At 36.8% G+C, this 14,005-nt stretch overlaps 1 protein-coding gene across 2 annotated transcripts in view; it reads left to right on the forward strand.

Moving 5' to 3' along the window:
* Window positions 1-1,426: 1,426 nt before the first annotated feature.
* The window catches only part of LOC124721406 (ras-related protein Rap1), a 57,546-nt gene continuing 44,967 nt past the window's right edge, over window positions 1,427-14,005 (forward strand). Inside the window, exons 1-2 of one of the 2 annotated variants that reach the window (XM_047246354.1) lie at window positions 1,427-1,687; window positions 1,775-1,922. The gene's annotated coding sequence lies outside the window, so the exon portion shown is untranslated. The remainder of the gene's footprint in view (window positions 1,688-1,774; window positions 1,923-14,005) is intronic. The other variant, XM_047246353.1, reaches the window with a different exon arrangement.

The raw sequence follows: 14,005 nt of genomic DNA on the forward strand, positions 1-14,005 counted from the left end.
AAGTTATGTTCTACAATGTGCTAACAAGAACCTATTTATTCTATGTTCTACAATGTTATTGTAATAAATAAAAGAGAACCTACAACTAAATTTATACTACTTGTTTCACTCTGCCACGTGATCCCCTACCATTAAAACATTATACAAATTATTTCTCCCATATACATTCTTTGTTCTAACATATAATTTTAAACAAAAATGGTATACACAACAAAGTGCTGTTTTGTTTTATTTCTCGACGTCGGTTTTACAGAAAACAGGAAACTTGTATTTATTGCTTACTACTTATGATTAGAATACTACTACAGAATCTGAATCGTCTTAAACTTAGTAATACAACACATTTACAGATTATATCTAAGCTAAATACTGTCACTGAAGCTACCATCTTCACACAACCAGCAAGTGGGAACATCTCTTTCAGTCCTAGAACGCATGCAAATGATCTCAACCTATTTACCCATTCAGTTTAAGCGACTTCACTTCTCAATCATGGTTAAATTTGCAATAACAACAAACAAGTCTCATTGTCAGAGTAAGGAGAGAAGAGGTCTGGATAGAGTGAGAGTGAGGAGATGTACTTAGAAAGGGGGAAGGAGGAGGTGGACACAGTGAGGGGAAGGTGGTGATAAAGTGTGAGGGGGCGATGGGAGGAGACGGACTGAGAGAGGGGAGGAGGATTCCAATTCCTATATGAATTTCGCAATTACAAAGCATTGCTGTGTCCGCTAGTTATTATTATATATTCATGTTCTATGTTTTTTCCTTGCAAGAAGCTGGAAAAAAATATTCCATTGTAATAATGATCCTTGAACGAATTTATTACTATGTTGCACAATTATCAAGGGAAAAGATGTTTAAAAAGTTTGAGTAGTTGCGGTAGATGAAGTATTAAGTAATATCGCGCTACTTTCAATATACCACTTGTAAGAGTCACGAGGAAAAGATTTAATGGACAACAATTCATTTGGTGGATAATAAGCAATGCCGTAATTCATTTCCACTTCTCATATGTGATTGGACTGAGAGTAGATCTCAATACAGAATACGATGCAAAATACCCTCTGACATGCATTTCACAGTAATTTGGAAAATATGTATGTAAATGATTCCCTTGAGTAGCCCAGTAAAACAGTAGACTTTTGAATTCCCGCGCATCTCGATCCATTTTCATTTCGCCGTAGTAACTTTTCCCAAGGTACAAAAACAGAGAAAAAGCAATTTATATCGATATATGAATATTTATATAATTGATGTATTTTGGATTTTTACTTTTGTCGGCTAATTTAAACAGATTTTTAGTCGGAGCAACACGGTTAACTACACATAAATTTGAATACAAATATAAAATGAAAGTTGTATAGAATTTTATTTTGTCACACGTTCCTCACGAAATTTTGCTTACGAGCGACATTATGATTAAAATAGCAAGGTGGGCAACCTGCCCAGTATTGTCTGATCCTTGTTTCGTATCTGTGGGTAATAACTGTTTTTGAAAATAAAAGATTTCACGCCTCGTTAATGATTCGAGCGCTCTGAAATTGTTTTTATTGCCCATTTAGTGTATTGTGTGTTTCAAAGGGGATATTTTACAATACCTTTTGCACTGTCGAGCTGAAAGTTTCAGAACGCATGCGTCAACGGAAGTGGAGGAGCCATCGCCCAAGATAACGGTAGTTTGTTCACGGTAAGTGTTGTAAGATTTTAGTTTGACTAATGGTAAAGTTATACATGAAGTCCGAATGAGAATCGGGATTCTGAATGTATCGACCAGCGGAATAAGTGTGAGGATGTGGAGTGATTGCTGATGACTCAAACTTCAAGATATGGCGGTATAAATTACTACTCAGTGGCGAGTGTTTTCAAAGAAGCAAGGAAGCAGGGGTCAAGCGGTGAGCTGCAGAAAGGTTTTTGCATTAAAGGTATTGTACAATATTACTGTAAATACTGCTATTAGTGGCTATTTATTTTAAATTAAACAATAATTCTGGAACTATTTGAAGGACTGTTTTCGGTGTAATTACGTGACAGAGCTGACAATTCAAGTAATGAGGGCGTTTACTTCGCATGTGTAGTTTAAAGTTTCACGGAGGCAACTGCAAAACTGTGTACCGAAACAGAGTGAGTAAATAACGAGCATAGTGCTGGGTTGGAACATCAGGTTACCTGTAGCACTGACATTTAAAGGCCTTGACTGGTGATTTTGTATGAAACGAGTTTCGGTGTAAAACTGTGATGAACGTGTCTTTCTGATTAAGTTCTGTCTGTCGTCGTAAGATAAATTTCCGCTTTGTTGCAGTTATAGCTTATAGGTGTCAGGATTTGTCATTTCCAAATGTTATCTTTCTTAACGCAACACAAGAAATCCGTATGAAATATGATTATTTCAGGTAATGGATGTATACGTCTGTTTCCAGAAGCTTTGTGGAATATAGTGCCCGCGATTTTGGTACACGCAGGTTTGGTCGTGCAAGATTTTTAATGAAAACCTCCAGATACGCAGAAAAACTTTGTATCTGTTGGGATTAGCCATAATACTGTCGCTGTTAGTGATAAAGTTTGATAGTGGTTTGCATGAACGTTCTTACTGTTCAGCTGTTTTATCGTTTTCAGAAGTATTAATATGAAACCATTCCTAGCATCACGTACAGGTTGTTTACACTCATGGTGGTCCACCTTCGGTTCTTGTGTTTGTCATTATTGAAAATTTTGTACTGTATTATGTGGTAAATTAATGTTATGTGCTTAATTTAATATGTTGTGCATGCTTGTTTTACGAGTGTTTACTAACAGTATTCTTTTGGTATATGTATATATCAATAGGTACTGTGAATGGCTTAGTATTCTGGGAGAACTTTGCGTTTTAAGTGACAAGAACACAGCATTACCCCACATAATGAACCATGTTTATGTTTAGAAGCATTTACATCCTCAGAGGGACTTGGCAGTGAGTAGGAATTGTGGTAATATTTCATTAGTAATAAGGTTGAATGGCCATGTTAAACATTTAAGCAAGAAGTATGGAACACTAAAGTGGTCAGTGTAATGTGAGGTAGCTGAAACATTGCCAAGTAAATGGAATGTCAGTCATTGGTGTACTTTCATGTGTGATTTCGAAAGGTGTTTTTTTTTATTTATTTATTTATTTATTGTTCCGTGGGACCACATTTAGGAGAAGTCTCCATGGTCATGGAACGAGTCAATACATGAAATTATAACACGATTGTAGAAACACATAAAATGAAACAAGTCGTTAGTTTAAATAAAGAAAATCAAGAATGTAACACTGGAATTTGCTTAATTTTTTATCTCTTCCAGGAGCTCCTCGACAGAATAGAAGGAGTGAGCCATGAGGAAACTCTTCAGTTTAGACTTAAAAGTGTTTGGGCTACTGCTAAGATTTTTGAGTTCTTGTGGTAGCTTATTGAAAATGGATGCAGCAGAATACTGCACTCCTTTCTGCACAAGAGTCAAGGAAGTGCATTCCACATGCAGATTTGATTTCTGCCTAGTATTAACTGAGTGAAAGCTGCTAACTCTTGGGAATAAGCTAATATTGCTAACAACAAACGACATTAAAGAAAATACATACTGTGAGGGCAATGTCAAAATTCCCAGACTATTGAATAGGGGTCGACAAGAGGTTTTCGAACTTACACCATACATAGCTCGAACAGCCCGTTTTTGAGCCAAAAATACCCTTTTTGAATCAGAAGAATTACCCCAAAAAATAATACCATATGACATAAGCGTATGAAAATATGCGAAGTATACTACTTTTCGTGTTGAAATGTCACTTATTTCAGATACTGTTCTAATGGTAAATAAAGCGGCATTTAGTTTCTGAACAAGATCCTGAACATGGGCTTTCCACAACAGCTTACTATCTATCCGTACGCCTAGGAACTTGAACTGTTCCGTCTCGCTTATAACATGCCCATTCTGTCTGATTAAAATGTCAGTTCTTGTTGAATTGTGGGTTAGAAACTGTAAAAACTGAGTCTTACTGTGATTTAGCATCAAATTATTTTCCACAAGCCACGAACTTACTTCATGAACTACATTATTTGATAATGTTTCAATATTACACACAAGATCCTTCACTACCAAGGTGGTGTCATCAGCAAACAGAAATATTTTTGAATCACCTGTAATACTAGAAGGCATATCATTTACATAAATAAGGAACAGCAGTGGCCCCAGCACCGACCCTTGGGGAACGCCCCATTTAACAGTGCCCCATTGGGACTGAACATCATTACCACTCTCAATATTGCGGAGGATTACCTTCTGCTTTCTGTTCTTAAAGTAGGAGGCGAACCAATTGTAAGCTACTCCCCTTACTCCATAATGTTCCAACTTCTGCAGTAATATTTTGTGGTCAACACAGTCAAAAGCCTTCGTTAAATCAAAGAAAACACCTAACGTTCTCAACCTTTTATTTAATCCGTCCAAAACCTCACAGAGAAAAGAGAATATAGCATTTTCAGTTGTTAAGCCATTTCTAAAACCAAACTGTACATTTGACAGCAAATTATGTGAATTTAAATGCTGCAGTAACCTTGTATATACAAGCCTCTCGATAACTTTAGCAAACACCGATGGCATAGAAATAGGTCTATAATTGTCAACATTATCCCTGTCTCCCTTTTTATAAAGTGGCTTCACTACCGAGTACTTTAATCGGTCAGGAAACCGACCACTGCTAAAGGAAAAGTTACAGATATGGCTAAGTACTGAGCTAATATACGTGGAACAATACTTCAGTATTCTGCTAGATACCCCGTCATATCCATGAGAGTTCTTGGTCTTTAGTGATTTAATTATTAACTCAATCTCCCTCTTGTCAGTATCATGGAGGAGCATTTCAGGTAACAGTCTCGGAACACTTTTTTCTAAGAGCGCTATATGATTCCCTGTTGGGACTAGGTTTCTATTTAGTTCACCTGCTATATTCAGAAAGTGATTATTAAGTACTGTACATATATGCGACTTATCAGCAACACGGACATCCCCACTACGCACTGATTCTATATCCTCGACCTGTCTCTGCAGACCAGCCACTTCCTTTACGACTGACCATATGGTTTTAATTTTATCCTGAGACTTAGCTATTCTATCTGCATACCACATACATGATTACTGGTAGTTGATTACTGTGCTTGTGTAATAGAACATAAAAAGACAGTTCCCTGACCATCTCTTCACCTTACCAGTGTTTTCTGCTAACTGTGAAATAAAATTTCTGAATTTTCCAAGATATGCATTCCTTGTGTTTCCATATTGATCATACCTAGCAGGGTTGCACAATGATTAGCACACTGGAGTCACATTAGGGATGATGATGGTTCAAGCCCGAATACGCCCATCCTGATCTAGTTTTTTGTGATTTCCCTATAAATTACTTACGGCAAATGCCTGGATGGTTCCTTTGAAAGGGCATGCTTCTTTCCTTCTCCATCCTTCCTTATCTGAGCTTCTGCTCTGTCTCTAATGACTTCATTGTTAGTGGGACATTAAACACTAATCTCCTCCTCCATATTGAATATGTCAGTCAGTTTGCATGCACTGCTAATTTCACTATAATTATTCTGGAGTCAGTGTTGAGTTACTTTTGGCAATATTAGATGCATTTAGAAGAGTCTGGAAGTATGTTTACAAAAAGTTATTTTTACAGGATGTTAAATTGATGCCCTATAATAATTGTCTCTAAACTGTTGGTACTGCTGTGGTAGCATGATTATAATAGGTGCCATTGCTACATTTGTGAATGAAGAGCACTGGGATTTTTTCCTTAAACTTGCCCCATGTGCTGTTCATTGTATGTTGAAGTTATTTCCATAAAATTTTGGGAGTGTCATTTTCCTGTTTTGAGACTTTAATATGTCGTCATTCCTTGCTAAACTTCAAACTGTGCTAACTGTTCAAAAATATATCTCTATAGAGCTTGTAACAACGGATTATGTTTGTTGTTCTCATTCTATGTTTAGTACACAATGGTCCTAAGAGCAATTTGCATGTGATACAAAGTTTTCTCTGTAAATTGGAGATAAAAATTATAACTGCTCTATGAAGTTAGAGTATCTGGAATAAATTATTAATTACTGCTATTGGAGACACCTGATGTCCGTATCTAAAAAGGGGATTGCATTTTACACAGGTAATTTACATATGTATAATATCAGGAACCAAGAATGCTGTCAAACATTTTTTTTGTGGAATTTGATATAGGTGAGAGGTCTGATGTATGTTGTTGAAATACATGTATTTGGGGAAATGAGAGCATTGAAGAAAGCACTTTTTTCTTTTGTTTTGTTCTATTCTTCATAGTTAATTTGGGTGGTAGGTATTGTGAATAGCTGTATTGTCATTTCATCATTCACCTGTTTATCTTAAGTCTAGTTTCCTGTACTCTTAGTAATGTGTTAGTTCACTGTATGTGCTGTCATTACACAGTTCTTGTTGCATAGTGTTGACATCAAGATATAAGGCAATTATGACGCATGTGTTCACAATAACAAATGTACGCAAAGTATACAGCATTTGGTGTTTCTACATAGGTGAAGGGAATCCTTCATCTCATACTGTTCTGTAACATAGTGGTGACAAAGTTTTAGTTCCTGGCTTGGTACCCAGTGTTGTCCAGATTTGTATTTATTCTAGTCTATTGGTCCAGCTCCTCTTTCCCTCTGTCTCCTCCCACCTCTTCTCTCTCCACTTTATCACCCATACCCCTATAGAAGGTTGGTGGTTCTTAACTTCACAGTATTTCTTTCTCTCTAGTAAGTAGTATGTGTACAAAGTTTGTTTGAAATCAATGCAGGGGTTTAGGAGTAGTTTTTTAATTGTAGTTATGCCTTCGTAGGCACATGTCACATATATTTAACACGTGCTGCACACACAGTTCACCTGTATCTCTAGCAAATTCTACTCAGCAGTTTTATTTTTTTGTGTCCGTGTTTATGACGTCACACCTCCAGAACTGTGTGTTGTACATGCTGCAAATAGTTGTTGTTGATGTGGTCTTCAGTCCTAAGACTGGTTTTGATGTAGACAGATAGTAGTAAAAAAATAATAAATAGCAGTGTTATGCCCAATGTGACAGTTGTAGTGCATGAATATTGAAAATATTGTAAATTATAATTTTTTAATTTCTTTTATCATTTTGTGGCCGTTGCAAGTGAGAAAAAGTTTCATGAAATTTGAAATGGTGTGTAAAGTTGTTGGAAGTCACAAAGTACTCTTTCTCGAATAATGGATGAAGAGTCATAGTATTCACGTGCTGTGGGAAGTACTACTTTCTCACACCCACCCACTTGATAGTTACATGGTTCTTACACCTGCAAAGATTCTTTCCAGGCAGTGATATGTGTACCAAGTGTGATTGAAATTGGTCCAGTGGTTTAGGAGGTGTGTGTGTGTGTGTGTGTGTGTGTGTGTGTGTGTGTGTGTGTGTGTGTTTGGAACTGACCATGTGGAGGATAATCAAGAGAACAGATTAATTTAGCTCGATGTTGGTTTTGGTTATCCGACAGTTTCTACATTTGATTTTAACAGTTCTTAAAAGTAAGCATTAGAGAGCTGTCTTCCAAAGAAGGAAAGAATTACCCAGGGGGCTGCCACCTCCCCCTAGCTCTCAGGGAAAGGAAAAAAAAGTGTAATCAGATGATTTGAGTTGGTGTTACACAAGTTTTTAACAGGATCAGAACAGGAACTTTTTATGGCTACTTGTTGCCATGTGTCTTCGACTATATTAAAAATACTAGATACCCCTAGGCGTAGCCCTCCTTTCCCCCCAAACTATCATATGAATGAAATTGTTGTGTTACTGAGAGTGCAGTTAACTGGCATGTGCAGGAAACATTTTGCACAGTAAATTTACTGTGTAATTGTCAGTTCCCAACATCTTCAGTTGGTCTTTGTTTCATGTAGGAGCAATTGTGCGTGTGATTCTTGTTTATTAAGAACAAATACGTGCCCAAAAGTTTGCCGATTAAATTACAGTGTGTGGAACTTGGCAAAAAGCTGAATACAAAGACTGTGCAAATGGAGACATAGGTTTATAATGTAGTTAAAGTTACACAGTGGACACCAGTTGCATTTTTTCAGTTGGCGTGGATGTAAACATTAGGCTTCACTACCAATCAGTTTGTTACCACAACCTTTATTTGGCTTTCACATTTGTTGGCTTCGCCAACTCTTGATTGCATTGACATCTGTCAACCTAGATCTTGGGCTGTGCCGCAATCAATATGTCATCAGGACAAAGATTTCAGTGAAAGGGGGGGGGGCAGAGAGCATTGCCATCCTGATCTATGTGTTGTGCAGTAGATATGCAGTATTTTTTCATCAAGATTCTAAAGGTTCTTGCCCAGTTCAGCTTTGTAATTGAGCTTTTTCTGTACTTAGTATCTTTGAGATACACAAGTTTATCAGACATTTTGTTATCCAACAACAGGTAATTGTGTAAGCAGTTGTAACTGCAATGATCTCTTGGTGTTCGGAAACAAAGTTAAAATTTTTTGTTATTTCCTTACAAAGGAAAAATCAATGAATCTAAATTGACAGGTATGTGTAATTACACATCTACATTTCTTTTGTATTTTAAATGTCACAAATTAACAGTAGGAACACTTAAGTGTTTGTAATACTTGTCGAATGAGGCACCACTGAAGATGGGAATGTGATTAATTAGAAAGCCTTCTCAGTTGTGCAAAACAGAAAAAAAAAACACTTTCAGATTGATTTATTGCTGAGTAAATGGAGAGATGTATGTTGACAATATATGGTTTACTCGACCATGTAATGTGGATTTGAATTTGGGGTGTTCTAACTGTAAGATGACGATACAAAACTGCTTTGTTTGTATGTGTAGGATTTGTATTGTGATAGTCATTTTATTTCTTGTCACTTATATGAAGTGATGTTATACTTATTGTACAATACCAGTTTATGCGTTTGTGGCACGCGATCATTAATGTGACAACTTGTTGTAGAAAAATATCAGAAGATATAAATGTTGGCACTCTGAACTTCTGTAATCATGGCTGTTATGTGTAAGAATTTACTTTTTGTGAAACTTAATAGTGGACAAGAAGCAGGCATAGCCCATTTATTTGAAATGGTGGGGAAACAGAAAAAAATTGAATATTCCAGATCAAAAAAACGAGCAAGAATCTTCCTCCTGAAATAGCTGTCATTCTTTTCAATTAATCTTAACAAATTAAAATTACTGCACCACAACAAGTACTTCCTTAAGAATATTTAATATCTCATTCATTTCAGTGGAATACATTTTCAAATTTAATGGAACTAATGTAGTTGTGCATAGAGTTTGAAAAAATTTCCAGGAGAAAATCTTTGTTACGGAGATGTGAAAATGATTGGTTTTGCCTTTATATCTTGTGTAATCCTGTCACTGAAAATGTAAACAGCACACTTTAACAGTGGTTAATGTTGTAATCAAAAAGATTTATCACCTATCATTTTCGGTGAATGGTTATTCCTAAGCAAGGTGATACATTCAGCCACAAATTATATAAACAAATAAATGTACTATGTCATAAGACACTTATGAACTAAATTTACGCAACACGTTATGGATCAGAAACAAAGTGTGAAAGTTTTGTTTTTCTGTGTATATAAGCAGTCAGATACCATCCTACGAACATGACATGATGTTCGATAAGTAAAAAACGGCAACAGAAAAAAAAATAGCACAGTAAACATGTCGCAAACAGCGCCAATAATTGCTTAAAGCATGCTGTAACATACAATAAATAAGATTTAAAAAAAAAAAACTACTGATGATGGCGATATTTGTCGCCGAAACTAGTTTGGGATAATAAATAAATAAATGAATAACAAGGTGTTTTGCATCAAGGCGGACTCAGTCTCTGATATTACAGTAAATTAGATAGTTGGTGATCCACATGTAGATCCTCCCACACGTGTAACTTCCAAACTATCCTTACTGGCTAGCTACAGTGATGGCACCCCATTATTGCCCTCTACTGGAATGCCCAGATCACATTATATCAGAGCTTATAATTTTAAACATTTCCAGAAACAAGGAATATCCTCCACATTTCCACCTCCCTCAAAGTGTTATTCTTTACCCACACAATGTCTGGGTCTGCCGTTCTGCCATTCCTATCCCTATCCCTGTTCCTAATAGGCCAGGTTTGAAATTATGAACAAAAAGCTTGTAACTGATTGTGTGATGCATGGACATCAGTAATCTGAAATAGAGTTACTACCTGTTGGTTTTTATTAAATTTCTAAAATTAGAACAATAGCACAATTTCATATGTATATCTATTTGGCAGGTTGGGTAACCATGTATTTTATCACCCTGGGTATCTTCATTGTAGTAGCAGGTGTTCTGCACCACGTGTGGTTTCTTTGTACTCTCGTCATTACACAGGCAGTAGTCACTACTGTATCAAACACCTTTAGGTTGCTGAGTTTCTGAACCTGCTCAGCTGAAGTGCCAGTACGAGAATTCTTCATATGATACTTCATAATTTGTGGTTCTATTCACTAATGATTTGATAAACAGTTTTTGATGTTGCTGAGCGACAGTCATACAATAATTTTTAGATGAACACACTGCCATATGACTGTATTCTTGTTTATTTAATTACAACCCAGGTTTTGGCGTTCTATGCCATTTTCAAGCCATTGAGTTTATGTCATTAACATATATTACAGGACATTAAGCTCAACATTGGCATAAATTGAGAAAAATATTCGCTCGGGCATATAGCATATATGGCATCTCATTGGGAGTGAATATGTTTCTTAATTTATGGCCAATTTTGAACTTTATGTCCTGAGATATATAAAAAATCACTTGCATTCATGCTGAAGGTAATCGTTGTAATGGACTATGTATGGTTGAAATTTTTATGTCATATGTTATTTCTTACATACATTTTGAAATAAATGTCTACTTCAGGGCCTAGTGCAAATGTGTAGACCTGATACCACCATGACATCTCCCATGTTGTCACTGTTTGGATGAGCAACTTTTCGGTTGGACTTAACACTGTCTGCACATTATTCCAGACCATTTCGTGATTGAAAAGGCTGAGATTTTAACAAGACTATTCACTAGCCAGTGACAATACATGTGTGATACCAGTTTTGTATGTACTGATATAATTAACTGCAAAATATCTCTTTCGAGAGAAGTATCAGACTTAATTTCGTCACATCAAAGCCAGTTCAGTTTCTCACTTGTACCTAATTCTAAAGTACTGCCCATCAGTATGCTACTACTATGTCAGAAGACACTTGGAAACTAGTTTTCTCTATGCTATTCACAGCCCTAAGTGTATTGTCAAACATGAAAAGCATTTGTAAGTTGTTACATTAAATTAAGGGTGATCCTAGAGAAATGAGACCACCCCCTCAATGCAATTGTATTCTCTCTACATTATCACTTGACTACATTGTTGAAAGAATTCTTTGAATACTTACTTTTATAGGCCTAAAGAAAGGTGCATTACATTTAGGTTTCACAGGTGTATCATTAAACCAAGAAGTAATGAGTCACTGAGACAGTTGGTACCATCTATTTCAAACAACCCCATGCATAGAAGAAGAAAAAAGAGAAACAATATTTCTCTGCACCAATGTTCTCCGTAGTTGCACTTGCTTTGCCAACACCAATGCAGTCCCATTTAAAATCAACCAAGTTAAAATGTGTACACAATACATACTGTCCGTAAATCACTTGATTGCTATACTCCTTACTACTAAAAGGACAGAATTTTTTCACACAACACCATCCACCTTCCTGAGGTGCAGCACCACAGTGTTTTGATTGTACAATCTAGGCTCAGCCCAGTTAAAATTGTGCGCTGCATTTGCGTTTAAGATTCTTCCAGAATTTTGCATTGAGAATAACACAAAGAAGGGAGAGACAGTTCATTGGTGCAATGGAACTCACAGTAAAGTTTCCATGGTGTGTATGCTGAAATGTGTTCAGATTAAAACACAACATTCCTTTAGGGTGCAGAGGAGAGCAGTTGTCTGCAACATTGATCTCTTTGAGAGCAAGACAGAGTGTAGTAAAACCTCAGTAACTAGAGCCCTGGCAATCTGAGACGCCATTTATTTCGATGTGGACAATGGATGATTACTATGTTTAAAAAATTCAAAACTATATCATGGATAATATTGAAAATTAGTGACTAGTGGCTGAGAAGCGTGTGCATACAGTGAAAGTCAAAATTCACTAATTGTGAAGCCATGAAAAGACTAGTAAAGACCTCAGCAGTGAGCTAAAGGAAGTGCAATAAGTAGTCTAATGATTCAGAAGAAGGCACTTTAATTTTGACAGGATTTAGGAAGTGAGAGTTTATCTGCAATTTCCAGTAGGCTGGTTGGTGGAAAAGGCGATATAGTGTGCGCCAGCTTTAAATCTGTGGTGTAAAGTAATCCACTGACAACGGAACTTACCGAGTGATCCAATAAAAAATAAAAATGTAATAAATCAGGAAAATCTGCCACTGAATTGAGTTTATTATAGTGATGAGGCAGGACTCTGCTATAGCATGCCCCAGATTAAAATGCCAGCAGCTACAAATGATCATTCTGCTCCAGATTATGATAAATCAAAAGAAATAGTAACAGTCTTAGCTTGCAGCGGTGCCCCATTCAAAAATATACAGATGTTGACCTTAACAGATTTGCATAAAAATTGAAAAAGTGCATGCATGTATATCTTAGTTTTGTCGTAGTCTTTTTTTTTTTTTTTTTTTTTTTGACACCTTCATGCCATACCAAAAAATTACCACCGAAAGTAATCTTTAATCTAATGTAAGTAATGTAGTACGTCACCCCAAAGTTGAATAACTTTATTTATGCAATTTTCATACCTCCCAATACTACTAGCTGTACAAATAGGTTTTGTTGGGGGCAACTGTAGTGGTAATTTCCATGTTTCAGAAATAAAATTCTCTCAGCTGTATGCAGTTCATTTCTGAAACATTGACTACTAGCCTTGTGCAACCAGTGGACCGATAAATGCTGGTGTGTTTGAAAAAAAGTATCAGAGTAAGTTTTTACCACATCTCCACTTCACAGAGAATGAGCACCAATCAGTACAAACTGCTCTAACAAAAATTAATTTAAAGGATGATGTTGACTGGTTTGCAGAAGCTTGATTGAACCAAAACAATAAGTATGAAGTGACAGACAGTGTGGAAATTGTAACTAAAGGAAACAGACATTGTAGTTAGAAAGAGGATGATGATGGCGTTAATAAAGTAAGTCTTAGTGATGGAATGTGGCATTTGAATTACCACTGCGCTGCGTGGAGACACACAATGTGATGACATCAACTGACGACATACTTCCACAAAGATTGTGGGGCTACACTGCTAAGAACAAGAGTTCTTCATAAAACAAACTATAGATCTTTTTTTATTTTCAAAAATAAAATAAGTATAGTAGAAATAAATTAAGGATGATTGCAGAATGTGATGCCATGCAATGTGACAATGTGACACTACACAAAACTGGCACTAATAACATAGGCACATAGGGAACAGATGCAACACAGATCTGCAAGTCCACGGTATTGGTGATCAGTTGAGAAAACTGTCCCGAAACACATGTGCTACAAACGCCACTGTTCTCTGCGCATGTACCCAGACATCAAAATGGGATATGATCACTGTGCACACATACACAGGCCGCACAATGGGTTGATCCGGATCAGGTGGTCGAGCAGCTGCTGGGGTATATCATCCCATTCTTGCACCAGTGCCTGTCGGAGCTCCTGAAGTGTCTTAAGGGTGTGAAGACGTGCAGCGATACGTCGACAGAGAGCATCCCAGATATGCTTGATGGGGTTTAGGTCTGGAGAACAGGCAGCCCACTCCATTCACCTGATATCTTCTGTTTCAAGGTACTCCTCCATGATGGCAGCTCGGTGGGGCCGTGCGTTATCATCCATCAGGAGGAAGGTGGGACCCACTGCACCTCTGAAAAG

This window comes from Schistocerca piceifrons, chromosome X, assembly GCF_021461385.2.
Source record: "Schistocerca piceifrons isolate TAMUIC-IGC-003096 chromosome X, iqSchPice1.1, whole genome shotgun sequence".
Classification (NCBI taxonomy): Eukaryota; Metazoa; Arthropoda; class Insecta; order Orthoptera; family Acrididae; genus Schistocerca; species Schistocerca piceifrons.